Source organism: Vidua chalybeata, chromosome 1 (assembly GCF_026979565.1).
Source record: "Vidua chalybeata isolate OUT-0048 chromosome 1, bVidCha1 merged haplotype, whole genome shotgun sequence".
NCBI classification, from domain to species: domain Eukaryota; kingdom Metazoa; phylum Chordata; class Aves; order Passeriformes; family Viduidae; genus Vidua; species Vidua chalybeata.
This window is the reverse complement of record NC_071530.1, coordinates 76780083-76793377: the sequence shown is the minus strand read 5'-3', so window position 1 is coordinate 76793377 and position 13295 is coordinate 76780083. Positions and strand designations below refer to the sequence as shown.

At 37.8% G+C, this 13295-nt stretch overlaps 1 long non-coding RNA gene across 1 annotated transcript; it reads right to left on the bottom strand.

Moving 5' to 3' along the window:
- Window positions 1–8209: 8209 nt before the first annotated feature.
- On the bottom strand, window positions 8210–11936 carry LOC128792573 (uncharacterized). The gene is made up of 3 exons (XR_008432448.1): window positions 11688–11936; window positions 10416–10507; window positions 8210–8421 (listed from the first exon to the last, which is right to left on the bottom strand). It is a non-coding gene; the product is annotated as an uncharacterized LOC128792573 (long non-coding RNA).
- Between the last annotated feature and the right edge of the window lie 1359 nt (window positions 11937–13295).

The window sequence follows — 13295 nt, the reverse complement described above, 5'->3', positions numbered from 1 at the left end:
TGTTATCCCCCATGTTTTCCCCAACTTGGTTTCTTCCTAATTTATGTCCTCCCTTCCAGCTGTCCCTCAAGGTGTCCCCTCCCCTTACTCCAGACCCTTCCCTGCCTATCAAGGCAACCCTGCCCCTTCTGCCCTGCCTGTCAAGGTAACCCTGCCCCTTGGTCTGGAAAGTTCCCTGTCATTTGTTTCCTGAACCAATCCTCAACTGAGCCCTTTCTCCTCCCCCTATCTTGATGGATTGTAATCCCAAAACTCCACCCCAAGTGCTGCCCTGTTGGTTATTCTGTTGTATACACCCCCTGTTTTGTGACGCTTTACAGCCCAAGCACAGAGGTGCTTGGGGCTCTGCTTGTTCTGGCCCCTTAAACCACGTTGGAGTAGTGTTGGCTCTTTCTGCATTCTGACCCCTTCAGCTTCAATAAACTGGCTGGAACTTCAAGACCTGGAGAGTCTCCTCTGCCTTTTTTCCTGCCTTGGAGCAAACTTCTCGGGTTAGAGCTCCGATAGCTCTAAGGTTCTGTATGTGGCTTCACCCCAGCCAGGGCAGTTCCTCACTCTCATCACTGCTCCGGAACATCAGAGAGCTAGCCCAGGCTCTGGTAGGCAGTGACACCAGTCTTTGCACAAGTGCTGTGTGGGAAAGCGCTAATTTGGTGTGTTCCATGCCAAGGCACAGGCAAAGAGTTAGACAATATATACAAACATGCATCAGCACTCAAAGTTAGGACCTAGCCAGGTATACTTTACTAGCAAAAGCAAAGTCTCAGGGTACAAAAAATTTAATTTTTTTTTTTTTTATCACTCTGGAAAAGTAGTAGTATTACACTTGGAAACTCAAAAATCTTGTGGTTGTTGGTGTTTTTTTCTTAAATGCCTTTGAAATGTTTATTTTATTAAAAGGATTTATAATATTCTGCCTCGTAGCCTGGAATAAAATCCATTGTCCCTCAAACACTGTCATTATCATTGGCTGTAATAAAGGAGGGATTATATGGACCAATGGCACACTGAGTTTCCTCAATAGGCTTGTGAACAATGTGTTTAAAAAAGAATATTTTATTCTGTAGTAAGCATTTTGTGCTTTATTAGCTAGTGGGGAAAGGAAGGCATGAAACGGCTGTCTTCAATTTTACTTGTATTTATTATAAATCTGGATAATCTACTTTAATATTGGTTGTACTAAGAATTTTTTTTTAAATTAGTGTCAAGCTTATATACAGATGGTGCAGTCCTCCTCTGCTACAGAAAGGACCTATAGCTGAAGAATTAACAGCAGCACTAATTACTTATATGCTCAATATACAAAGTTCCAGTTACTTAAGAAAGATGATATCAAACTATTTTTACACTAAAAAAATTGCCTCATCTACTGCTCTGCACTTGCAGCTATTTTATTTGCAAAAGCTGAGTTGTATCTTATAAATTAGGAAGCATAATTTTACTTGCTACAAAAAGGTTGTGAACTAAAAGCTAAGTTAAAATGTGTGTTCAATTACAGATTCTGGATATTACAGATTTGGGCTTAGAAAGCACTTCAGTCCAGATTCTCAGGTGATTTTTTGTGAACCTCCTCTGGTACAAATTTAAATTTGCTATGCACTACTTATTGCAGGCCTTAGCCTCATCATATTATTAATATACTGCTTGAAATGTGTGTGTTGAAACTGAATACTGGTGTAAGAAATGAAACCCTGAGATCTGCAGGAGTTTTGTTTTTCTTTACACCCTGCTGGAACATCAGCCACATTGTATTTGAGTTCAGACTGCCTTTGCTGCAGAGAAGCCCAGATAAGCTTCTGATTTTTTTTTCTGCTGGAGTATATTTTGTGTGCCCTTGGCCATTGTGCAGGTTCTATGAAAGGTGCAGTCTTACACACTGAGGATGATCATGCTTTTCTACGGTGAAAAGATCTGGTTCATGACTCTCTAGTGCATATCCTTGTATGTAAAGGGATGCTGAGTACTTGTCATCTCTTAAAATATCTGTAATTTTATTTTGCCAAAGATTTAGGCCCAGGTTCTTCATCTCACAGCATACTTGAATTTTGCCGAAGCAGAAAAGTTTCTACCTCTTTACATTACACAATTAGGGTCTATCCTACTTGAAGGGAAAACCTGTCCTTTTGTGAAAATTTGTGCTGTATAAATGCTGTTGTGGGTTTTTTTTTTTTTTCTTTTTTTGTTTTTTTTCTTTATAGAAGAAAATTGTTTCATACTGTCTTGGAAAATGTGAACTAATGATTTAATACATATGATTGCTGCTGTAATTTTTTCTTTCTTCTATGACACTAGTCTAATATAAGAGAGGGCTAGTTACCTGGTTCTTTTATATTTCTTTTAGACTGTCAGGAGTTTTCAGATAGAACTTCAGAAATTTAAAAAGACTAGATTGATGTAAAACAAATCTTAACTTTGATTACTTCAGCCTTGCCCTCTATCCACAATAACTGCATATTTCTCTCTTTCCTTTGAACTTTGGTAAAGCACAGAGAATATAGAACAAGTTTCTACTTGCAGAGATGATTGTTAGCTAATTCAATGTGTAAATTACATGATGACTGAAACATTTCAGTGGGATGCTTTGAGTAACAGAATATATACTGCATTATTGGCAGTAACAATAAATTGCTGCCAATAATGTTAAATATCTGCTCTTGTAAGACTCAGACTTTACTTTATTCTTCTAAAGATTCAGATAGAAGGAAGAAGTACTGTTGATATGGGTGAACAAAAAAAATAAGGCTATAGATCACCAGCTGATATAAAGTAATAAAGACCAATTTACCTTGAAATTCTAGAATGCATTTAAACACAGTTGAGACTCTGACCCTGTAATTTTTTCTGCTTTCCAGTATCATACAGTATGACCTTGCTTAAATTTGTTCTCATGAATCTTCCTTGATTGAAAGAAAAAGGGAATCTGATTGTGTTGAATACACTGAGATAAATGTGTAGAATTTACTTCTTTACAGAAAATCTATGCTTCTTAAAAGTCTCCATCTCTTTTCCTTTTCCTTTTCCTTTTCCTTTTCCTTTTCCTTTTCCTTTTCCTTTTCCTTTTCCTTTTCCTTTTCCTTTTCCTTTTCCTTTTCCTTTTCCTTTTCCTTTTCCTTTTCCTTTTCCTTTTCCTTTTCCTTTTTTTTCTTTTTTTCCTTTTTCTTTTTTTAATGAAACTCTCAATTATGGCATAACCTTACTTCCATCCTATGGTCAGTGGCTTCAGTTGGAACAGAAATAGTTTAGTATTACATGCTTTGGAAATTTTGTGTAATGTATCTGGTTATGCTTTTATTATTGCAAAAACTTTTCTAAGTCCCTAACTTTTTAATACCACTTTTATCTAATAGACTTTTATAGCCTGGGAATATATCTACATTTCTAGTACTCCTACAGAGAAAACAGAATTATCTAGGGTCATTTTAAAAACACAAAATTGTTATTTCTATGCATGTGTTTCTTTCTTCCAGACACAATTAGTTGTTCAGTAAAGTACCTAATTAGTCCCTCACTTTTAAGAAGTATCAGTTTTAAAATGTGACATGACACAGAGAAATTTAAGTAATTTTTAAACTAAAGTTTTAGATAAAATTTAGGGTCACTAGATAGCACAAAATTTAAAAATTAGAAGCAGATAACTTAGACATGCAGAATTATTAAGTTTATAGTGATTGGCTTTGGCAAGTACTTTATATTTTCATGCATCAGAAAAGAACAAAGAATGTTGAAACAAATGGACAGCTGGGAGAGGAAAAGGAGAAAATTCACTTTTTTGTAGTATATGTATATCAGCCCGTGATGGATAGACTTGATGTCTAACATCACAAATTTACTAAAGGAAAGTTCACACTTCATATCAAAAAATGATCACTTTCTACAGCAAAAAAGCTTTTCCCCTTGTGCAGCCTTGTAAAAATTGGCTAGCTGGATACCTGGGAAGAAATAAATTACTAATTATCCTTCAAGTATAAAACCATGGATTTTCTCCTTGTTATGCTGTTCTCAAACAATGAATACTTTGAATTGTTTAAAAGCTCCAGAAAATTTTCAGTGAATCATGTTCATGAGCCTAGGAGAATAACGATGTAAGTAGTGGATATAACCTCTACCTCTGGTCTAAAAATGATCTTCTTAACAGATGATCTGAGTCTCATACCATAGCTCAAAATGTGATCTCACATTTATGAAGCAGTACTAATTATTAAATAATGTCTTGGGTCCAAGGTGGGTTGGTTTCTCATCTTCTTTGGGGTTTTAACGATGTTATGGATAAAAATTTCTGTCAAGAAATCTCTGTTTATAAATGGCAGATGTCAAGATCCATTTTTGGCTACAACGCTGCAATATTTTCTGGTAACATAGAAATGTGTTTTAAAATACCTTCAAACAGTGATACAGGAATTCAGAATGACATGCCAAAAATAGCTTTTCTGTGAAGAAAATAGTTTTTTAAATCAAAGCATCACATAGAAATCTTTCTGGTCTCCAAGATATTTGATAAATTGTTGCTGAATATTTAGTGAGTCAGTCAATAAATACCATTGTTGAGAACAGTCATATATTGTACATCTTGTCACTTTGCAGACAGTTTTTTTGTTTGATAGCTTTGTTTCTTGAAACTCATTGTAAACCTCTTTAAAAAAGAGTCATCTCTTTATCAGCTGGAAATGAGGAAACTGCCATATATTTTTTTCATAGCCTTTGCTATCAGCAGATTGAACTCCCATTAGAAACACTTCTAGTTGTTTATTCATATGTATGAAAACTAGAACATGAGCAGCACAAAAAGTCAGTATTAGTTTTCCTGTTCCCAATAAGTATTCAGCTGAGATGCAAGTAAGTATGCATATCTAAAGACATGCATGTATGTAAATGTGTGTTTATGTGTTTGGGTTTTTTTTTTCCTTAGGAGAAATTCTTTCCAAAGCTCTTGGTATCTTGGGTTTGTTTTCTTCAAAAATTTGCAGCATTGACTAATGTCATCTTCAGTCATACAGAACAACTATTTATTTCTATATATAAAGCTTTAATTAGGGAGAGAATGCAAGATATTTTTACTGATGATAAAAACCATTGGATTTTTTTTTATCTTATCATTTGCAACAACCATGTTTTTATACACCAGAATTAGGGTATCTTTATTTAAGTAGCTGGTTAATTCGACTTGTTCACATGGTATTGCCTTATGTCAAACCACACCAGTGAAACACCTTTGTAATTTAGAGATGCTTAAAGAAAGCCATATTTAACACCAGGATGTGATGAGATATTAAAATTATGGTCTTTTAATTTAAAACTGAAATTTCATTTCTTTCCTCAGCATCAGAATTTTCAACACTGAAATACAAATTGAGTACATACAAGAGCAAGATAATCCAATGCTCATTAAATTGAATGGACATTTTCTTCCTGAACTTAGTAAAAAGCACTGAGACTAAAACTGGTAGAGGAATCAATTGATGGGAGAAAAGTATAAAACCCCCTGTTTAATAGAATGTAACTGGTGAGCTAGTGATCAGTGCTGCAATATGGAAAGATTATTTCACCATAGCTTTCCTTATTGCCACCAACTCAACAATAGAGGAGTAAGAGAAAAAATTTTGAGAACATTCCATAACCATCTGGCCTATAAATCCCAAGCCATATCTCTGAAAATTGTCTAGTCACAGCACACACTTTCTTGACAAGGCTGCTATAAATTTTTATATTTGTTCCTATTCTCTACCTCTGCATAGGTTCCTCTGAGTAAACTACAGGTGAAAGAATTTTCCTGGTTCCAGCTGGAAATGAGACTTTGTAAGATGGCAGCTGATGTGAAGAGCTGCTGGCTACTGACGCTGTTTGTCTTTGAGGCTGAATGCAACTGAGACCAGAAATCAATACAGGTAACAAAACCAAGTGAAATTACTTTATTGGGGTCTATATAGTTCCAGAGGGAGATTCTGGTCCTTCCCTCAGTGATATATTAAGAGTCTTTATGTAAATACCTTTAAAGAAGCATTTATAAATGCTTCCACTGCCAAATAAAAGTAGATTTAAATGCCAGCATAGCTAGTTTGCCTTCTTGGAGACAACCTCCTGGTTGTTGTTTTTTTTTTTTTTTGTCTATTATTTCATTAAAATAATGACTAGAAAACAGAAGATAGTTGGGGTCAGGAGCAGAAGCTGAACAGTGAATGGAACAGTATTTCTAAATGAAGGATATATACTTGGAAGAGTATTTCTAAATGAAGGATAATATAATGTTCTATAAAGAATTACAGAATGTTAAAAGTGTTGATGGGATAAATAGAAAAATATTACTCAAGAAAGTGACTTTCTTTTCAATTCATGGAAGATGAGGTCTGAAACATAAATGTTGCTAACATAGAAGAATCTTACGAGCTATTTATTGTAGTAATTACTCTCTACTTTCTCTAAGATTTCTTTTAAAGTAATTGGAATCAGGATCTTAACACTTCTATATGTCAGTAAATGAAAATTCTTACTTTGCCTTTGTTTTTCCAAATCTTCACAAGAATTTTTCACTTTTCCCTCTATTGAATTTCAAAAGCAAGAGCTTAAATTTTAGCTACGGAGTGAAGCAGTATTAAAAATGCCTTGTATTGATATATATGTGTATCAGCATCTTTAGCACATTTCTTTTGCCTACCAGACTGTTTTTGCTGTTACTTTCAACTAGCCTGAATGGAACAAAAATATTTGGGCATAAGCAGATGGTGTTGGCTAGTGAGAAATACTTTCAGTGACAACGTAATGTTAACAAGCTGAATGTCTCAGTACATTTACATTATAAGATGGAAATTGGAGTAAATATTTTTAATATAAACTATTTTTAGTGTAGTAAGCACTTTATACTGAAGTAACTGAAGTTGGTGGCTATCCTACTCTTGGCAGTGAAGCACATACATGTGGGTATGCATGCATAATTACTTCAATCAAGATAGTGACCGAGTCTTAACTAATGGCAAAAATTCTGTCATTTCATCTAGTTATACTTGGAGACACACCTTACCCTGAGAGTTTACAGCTTTAAAGAGACAGACAATCTCATAGATGACAGAGAAAAAAAAATACATAATTACATAGATTATAGATATAAAAGAGAGTTTGTTTCGAGTTAATCATAAATACAGCATTACCATGTGTTTTAAACCCAGCTAGCAATGAAACCTGAACACAGACACTTGCTCGTTCCCCCTCAGTTGAATACAGAAAAGCACCAAAAGCATAAAAGTGAGAGAACTTGTGGGTTGAGATAATGACAGTTCAATAAGTAAAGCAAAAGCCATACACACAAACAAAGCAAAACAAGAAAAACAAGGCATTCCTTCACAACAGCCCATTGGCAGGGAGGTGTTCAGCCAGGAAAGTTTTCAGAGCTCCATCACATGTAACAGTGACTTGGGAAGACAAAAGCCATCACTTCAAATGTCCCCCTTTCCTTCTTCTTCCCCCATATTTATATGCTGAGCATGATACCATGTAGTGTGGAATATCCCTTGGGTCAGTTGGGTTCAGCTGTCCAAGATTTGTCTCCTCCCAACTTCCTGTGCACTTCTGGACTCCTCACTGTCAGGGCAGTGCAAGAAGCAGAAAAGATTCCGTGCAAACACTGCTCAACAATATTGGAAAGATGGGCATTATCAACCTTGTTTCCAGCACAAATCCAAAGCATAGATCCATACTAGCTACTGTGAAGAAAATGAACTCTTAGCTCTTCCAAAACCTGCGCAATTGGATTTATATTTCAGTTGCGAATGGCACATAAACTTCATACATTGCAGTGGCATCTACAGTTCCACCTGACAGCTCTCATGAAGTCCTTTGAAAGAAAAATGGATTGGATTTCCTGTGGGTCTGCCTTAGTAGACCTTTGCTATAGATTTTGATGCACCATTTTTGAATAAATAGTTAGAAAGGTCAAAGCTCAACTGAGACCTTAGGCAATGTTCAATATCTTGCCAGTAGTGGGCCGAAAATATTCCTGTGAATGTAGAATGTTTATCTGAACTATTCTGAAGAAAGTAGGTCAAACAGTAAGCTATTACCTGAAGACACTTGAATTCAGAAAATTTGATTGAATTCTAACTCACTCCAAGTGCTGACTGAAAGAAAGGCTGACAATTGCTTTAGAAAGGATAGGATGCTTCCTGTGTTTTATGACTAGATTCAACCTTTGCCTGAATTAAGGTGCAAATGACCACATGCCTAAGTCAATAACACGGATTTTATTTAACAGTAAATGTGAGGAGGGCAGAGAGATGTGGTTAAGTTCCCCCTGTGGTGGTTTATCTTACGGCAATTTCCTTCTGCTGACTCGCACAGAGCTGCTGCTGACTAGCATCCCCAGATCCCTTTCTGCAGCGCTGCCCTCCAGCCACTCCTCTCCCAGTCTGTAAATGTGTACAGTGTTGCTCCATCCTAGGTGCAAATCCATCACTTGTCAGTTTTTTCTCCCTTATTGATGTTATCTCTTTCATAATTGGTGAGTCCTTGATTTTTTTGTCTGTTTTCTGATTGTTGGGTTGCTGTGTAGAAGGGTCCTACAGATGCACGTCAGGTAGAGTCTCTCCACCTGGCTGGTATGAATACCCAGAGACAACAGGAAGCAGCATCTGGAGGCTGCTCTAGACTATGTGGGAGTTCAGGTGGTGATGCTCCAGAGGGCATGGTCTCCTTCTGAGGATGATACCTGGGCATATCAGAGGCTCTGACCCAGATGAAGGTCATGAGAAAATGGCTTTGGATTTGGAGCAGCTAGGACTGCCTGTGGAACACTGGTCTCACTTGCAGGAAATAAGTGGTGGTAAAAGCCCTGCATTGCTGTGTGGAAATCTGCCCCCTGCTTGGGTCATAAGAACCGCAAGCAATGCTACAGACTGGGGAAGGAGTATCTGGAAAGGTGCCCAGCAATAAAAGGGCCTGGAGGTGCTGGTCAATGCCAGCTGAACATGAGCAAGCCAGCCTAGGTGGCCAAGAAGGCAAATGACATCGTGTCCTCTATCAGCAGTAGTGTGACCAGCAGGACCAGAGCAGTGATTTCCCCCATACTCTGTACTCATGAGGCTGCACCTCTAATCCTGTGTTCAGTTCTGGGCCCTCACAGCAGGAAAGACTCTGAGGTGCTGGAGTGTATCCAGAGGAGGTAGTGAAGGGTCTAGGGGGTAAGTATCTTCAGGAACAGCAGACAGAGCTGGGGTTGTTTACCCTGGAGCAAAGGAGCCTCAGGGAAGACCTTATACCTCTCTACTACTACCTGAAAGAGTGACAGTGGGATGATCTTAGAAGTCTTTTCTAACCTAAATGATTCTATGATTCTATGAAATATTACACGGGGCAGATGTGCTATTAGAACGGAAAAAAATATGGTTGACTGGGGCTTCATAGAAACTTTAGAGAGAGAAGAGCCTAAGTTCTTCCCTCATTGGGAAGATCTTTTCATAGGGAAGGAAAGGCATACATAGAGAGGCTATGTTTGAGTGACTCATGGATGGAGACCTGAAAGATGAGACAGGCTTGAAGTTTTTGGAGTAAGAGAAAGGCTTCTCTGATGTCAGATCTGATCTTATAGACATGGATACTGTGCCACAATAGCCATACAGAGGAACAAGCTCTCCTAAGGAGGGTCTATGGGGGAATTGGACCTTAATAGGCTATCAGCACCAAGATGGAGATCCTGTTTTGATGGGAACAGAAGCATCTAACTTCTGAGCAGACACACCATCTGCACAGAAAGTTTACTGCTTGCCATAGATTTAAAGCCACCATATTTTTGGTGTGGTAGAGAGACTACAGAGGGCCTGAGACTCTTATTAATGAGAAAGTCACAGAGACAACTTGTGTCATTGTGAGGCTGTTTACTATCATCTACAACTGGTCATGGAACCAGGAGAGTCCCTTGATGTCTGGAAACAGAGAGACGTTGCGCTTGTTTTAAAGGGTGAGTGGGAATGTCAGTGGAACTCCAGGTAGGAGCTGATAAACCACGTTTCACCCCTTGTAAAACTATTTTGTGAATAAAACACATACTGGCCATGTGAAGGTGGTGGGTATGCATGAGTTTACCAAGGGTAAATAAATCTTGACTAACCTGACTACCCTTTAATACAAGTTCAGCATTTGCAGTTGGGTTTATGGATGTCGGAGAGTGTTGGGTTTTTTTCTTCCAAGACTGCAAAGGCTTTTAACCCTGCTTATCAGAGCATCTCAGTGTTCAGAGAAGGATGTTACAGTGTAGATGGGTGGATTAATAGCTTGGTAGAGTGCTGGCTGGGTGGATGAATCTGAAGGAAAGGGGTTAACAGTGTGTACTTTACTTGGAGGCCAGTTGCAAGTGGAGTTTCTCTGAGTTTTAACTTGAGGGCTATCTTGTTTCATGTTTTCATCAATAGTCTAGAAAAGGCAAGAAAATTCACCTTTATCAAGTTTGTGCATGACATCAAACTCTGGTTCACAGCTGGTGTATTCCAGGGCTGGGCTCTGAATGACATCTCTGTATGGTTGTATGCTGTTAATAGTTAAGGTATAAGCAGGTTGACTTAGCATGGGGACCAATGCTGTTCTCTATTACACTCTGAAATCTTTTTGTTTTTGTGGCCACTAGTTCAAGGAAATTTGCATAAAATCTGGACTGAGCTTAAGGTAAATTCTCATGACAAGCTTTTGTGATCATGGCTGTGAGTGTTGTTCATGGCACATTTGTGCTTTCATCTGTAGTTTAGCTGTATGTACACTTACACACACAGATATACAATCTGACATAAAATGGTGTGTCTCTCTAAATGATAACAGTTTAGTAATATCTGCTCTAGTTTTTCACTGCATCAGTCACTATTTCCAGTTAACCAAGCTGTGCTGATCAACCCTCTGGGTTTGTTATGTGAAGAATTGAAAATGGCATAAAGCTGTCTGAATTACTGTTCAATGTGTTGCTTCATCCATAGAGTTCAGGGCAACAGTGTGGGTGTCACATTAAATTCCAGAAACAGTGCAAACATGTTGGCATGATTCCTGCATGGTAGTCTGGACTTTCAGTGCTGTCCTGAAGTAATTCCATTGCCTTCTGTTCTAACATGAGTATAGGCATTAATTGCCATTGTGTTGACACTATCAGTTTCCATTATATAGATGTGATGACCTAGCATGAAAGAGTAAGGCTGCTAATACTGTTCAGAGCTTTACAGTGGTGTGATTTACATCAGAACACTGCAAAATCTGGCTGGAGATCTGAAGTTGGTTTTCAATTCTATTACTATTTTTCAAAATAGGTCTGTATCATTATCTCTGTAGAAAAGAAGCTTTCTACACAATTAAAAACCTAAGCTGATGACTGCTATAAGGGATTTTTTAAATTGCTTTCATCAAGCTGGGCAAATTTCACATTACATTTTTAAAGTCACTGTTTACAAAAATTTCATAATTAAAAGCACTTGCAAAAATTTTAATACTCTTTGAACCAAGGAGTAAAGTACATACAATTTTTTAAATAAACTGTTGAAGCTACACTTCCAGTTTGGAAAAGGCTGTTGCATTCATAGGATAGGACTCATGCTGATTTTCCTAAGCATTTATGCTAGGCATGTATTCAGTGGTTCTTAAAAATCAAACATGTGACCTGGATAGAGTGCTGCGCTGTAAACTGCAATGATTAAGCACCTGAAACTTATTTATTGCCTGGTTACAGATACCTGATGTCATATGAGATGCCATAGGTATCCAGACAGGGTTCTGGAGACTACTCAAAAAAAGCCTAGGTCTGCTGCAAGTCCTGAAAAATACTAGGTCAAATAACTTGGTTAAATGCTCTGATGGTTTATGGCTGTGATGAGAGATACGTTTTTCATACACAGCTGATATGGTGCTGTGTTTTGGATTTGTGACTAAAGGAGTTTTGATAATATAGGCAAGTTTTAGGCATTGCTTTCCTCCTTCTCCCCCAGCTCACCAGCAAGTAGTCTGTGGGTGCACAAGGACTTAGAATGTTCCCCCCAGCTGTATGTGCTGCCTATGATGTCATAAAGCATGGAATATCCCTTGGGTCAATTGGGGTCAGCTGTCCCAGCTGTGTCCCCTTCTGAGTGATGGTGTTAGACTTCCCAAGTAACTGCTAAGCTTGATGAAGCCTGACGTTCCTCAGGATAGCTGAACACCTACCTGCCAATGGGAAGTGTTGGATGAATGCCTCATTTGGTTGGTTCATGGCTTCTGCTTTCCCTACTAAAGTGTCTTTGTCTCAATCCAGAAATTTTCTCATTGTTATCCTTCCCCTTCTCTCCAGTCCCACTGTGGGAAATGAGTGAGTGGCTGTGTGGGGCTGAGCTGCATGCTGGGCTTAATTCACAAAGATTATGGTTTAACATCCAAATTAAGTATGCATGTCCATTTGCTGTGAAACAAATAGATGGGGGAGGTGATCTGAGCCACAATCTCAAGCAAAATTTCCTATCTTTAGGAAAACCCTGGAGAATATTCAAAGTTCACAGGACAACTTATATCCTTCCTGATAGATGATTCTTAAAATTAACAAGAGCACAAATTTAAAATCCAAAACACTTACCTTTAATTACAGCTATGAGGCATCTAATCAAATTTGATAAATAATTATTAATTTTCCTTGTTGACTGCATACAAATTGTAAATTATAAGTAATAATTTATATCACTTTACTAGGATTTATTTGATTCATTCTACCATATTTTTGTTGGGTTCCAGTTCAACTGAAAATTATGAGGATAACTTAGACGTATGACAATGTGATGAATGTCACTGTGTGTAGAAACAGGAGTGTTAAAAACATCAATATGATTTAATGTTGGTTTGTGCATGTGGTTTATTGAAAACTTGAGGAAAATGTAGAAACAATTTCTGCTTTGGTCTTGTCAGAATGCAAGTCCAACTGGGCAAACATTGGTATGGAGAGGAGTCAGCAAAGGTGCTGACGCTGTTAAAACAAATCATAGCAAGAGAGAGAAGTAGCAGCCTTGAAGTCAACTGAGAAGAACTGGGAACCATGTAAAAAGCCCAGGTTTGCTGCAATAAAGTTTCAATGTCTGGTCATAGTCTGAAGAGATCAGAGACTCTGCTTCCAGTTCTCTTCTGTAACCTTTCTGAGTCCAGATCTTTGGTCTCTTCAACAGGTTTTTCTGTGAAAGGTCAGAAAGCCAGATATAACTGTAGGGGAGACTATGAATAAAAAAAAAAAAAAAAAAGTTTGTGAGGATGTCTCTTCTGCTACTCTCAGGGCTGAGCTGAATAAAGGGATTATACACTGGGAACAAAAACCCTGAGGCTCGGCT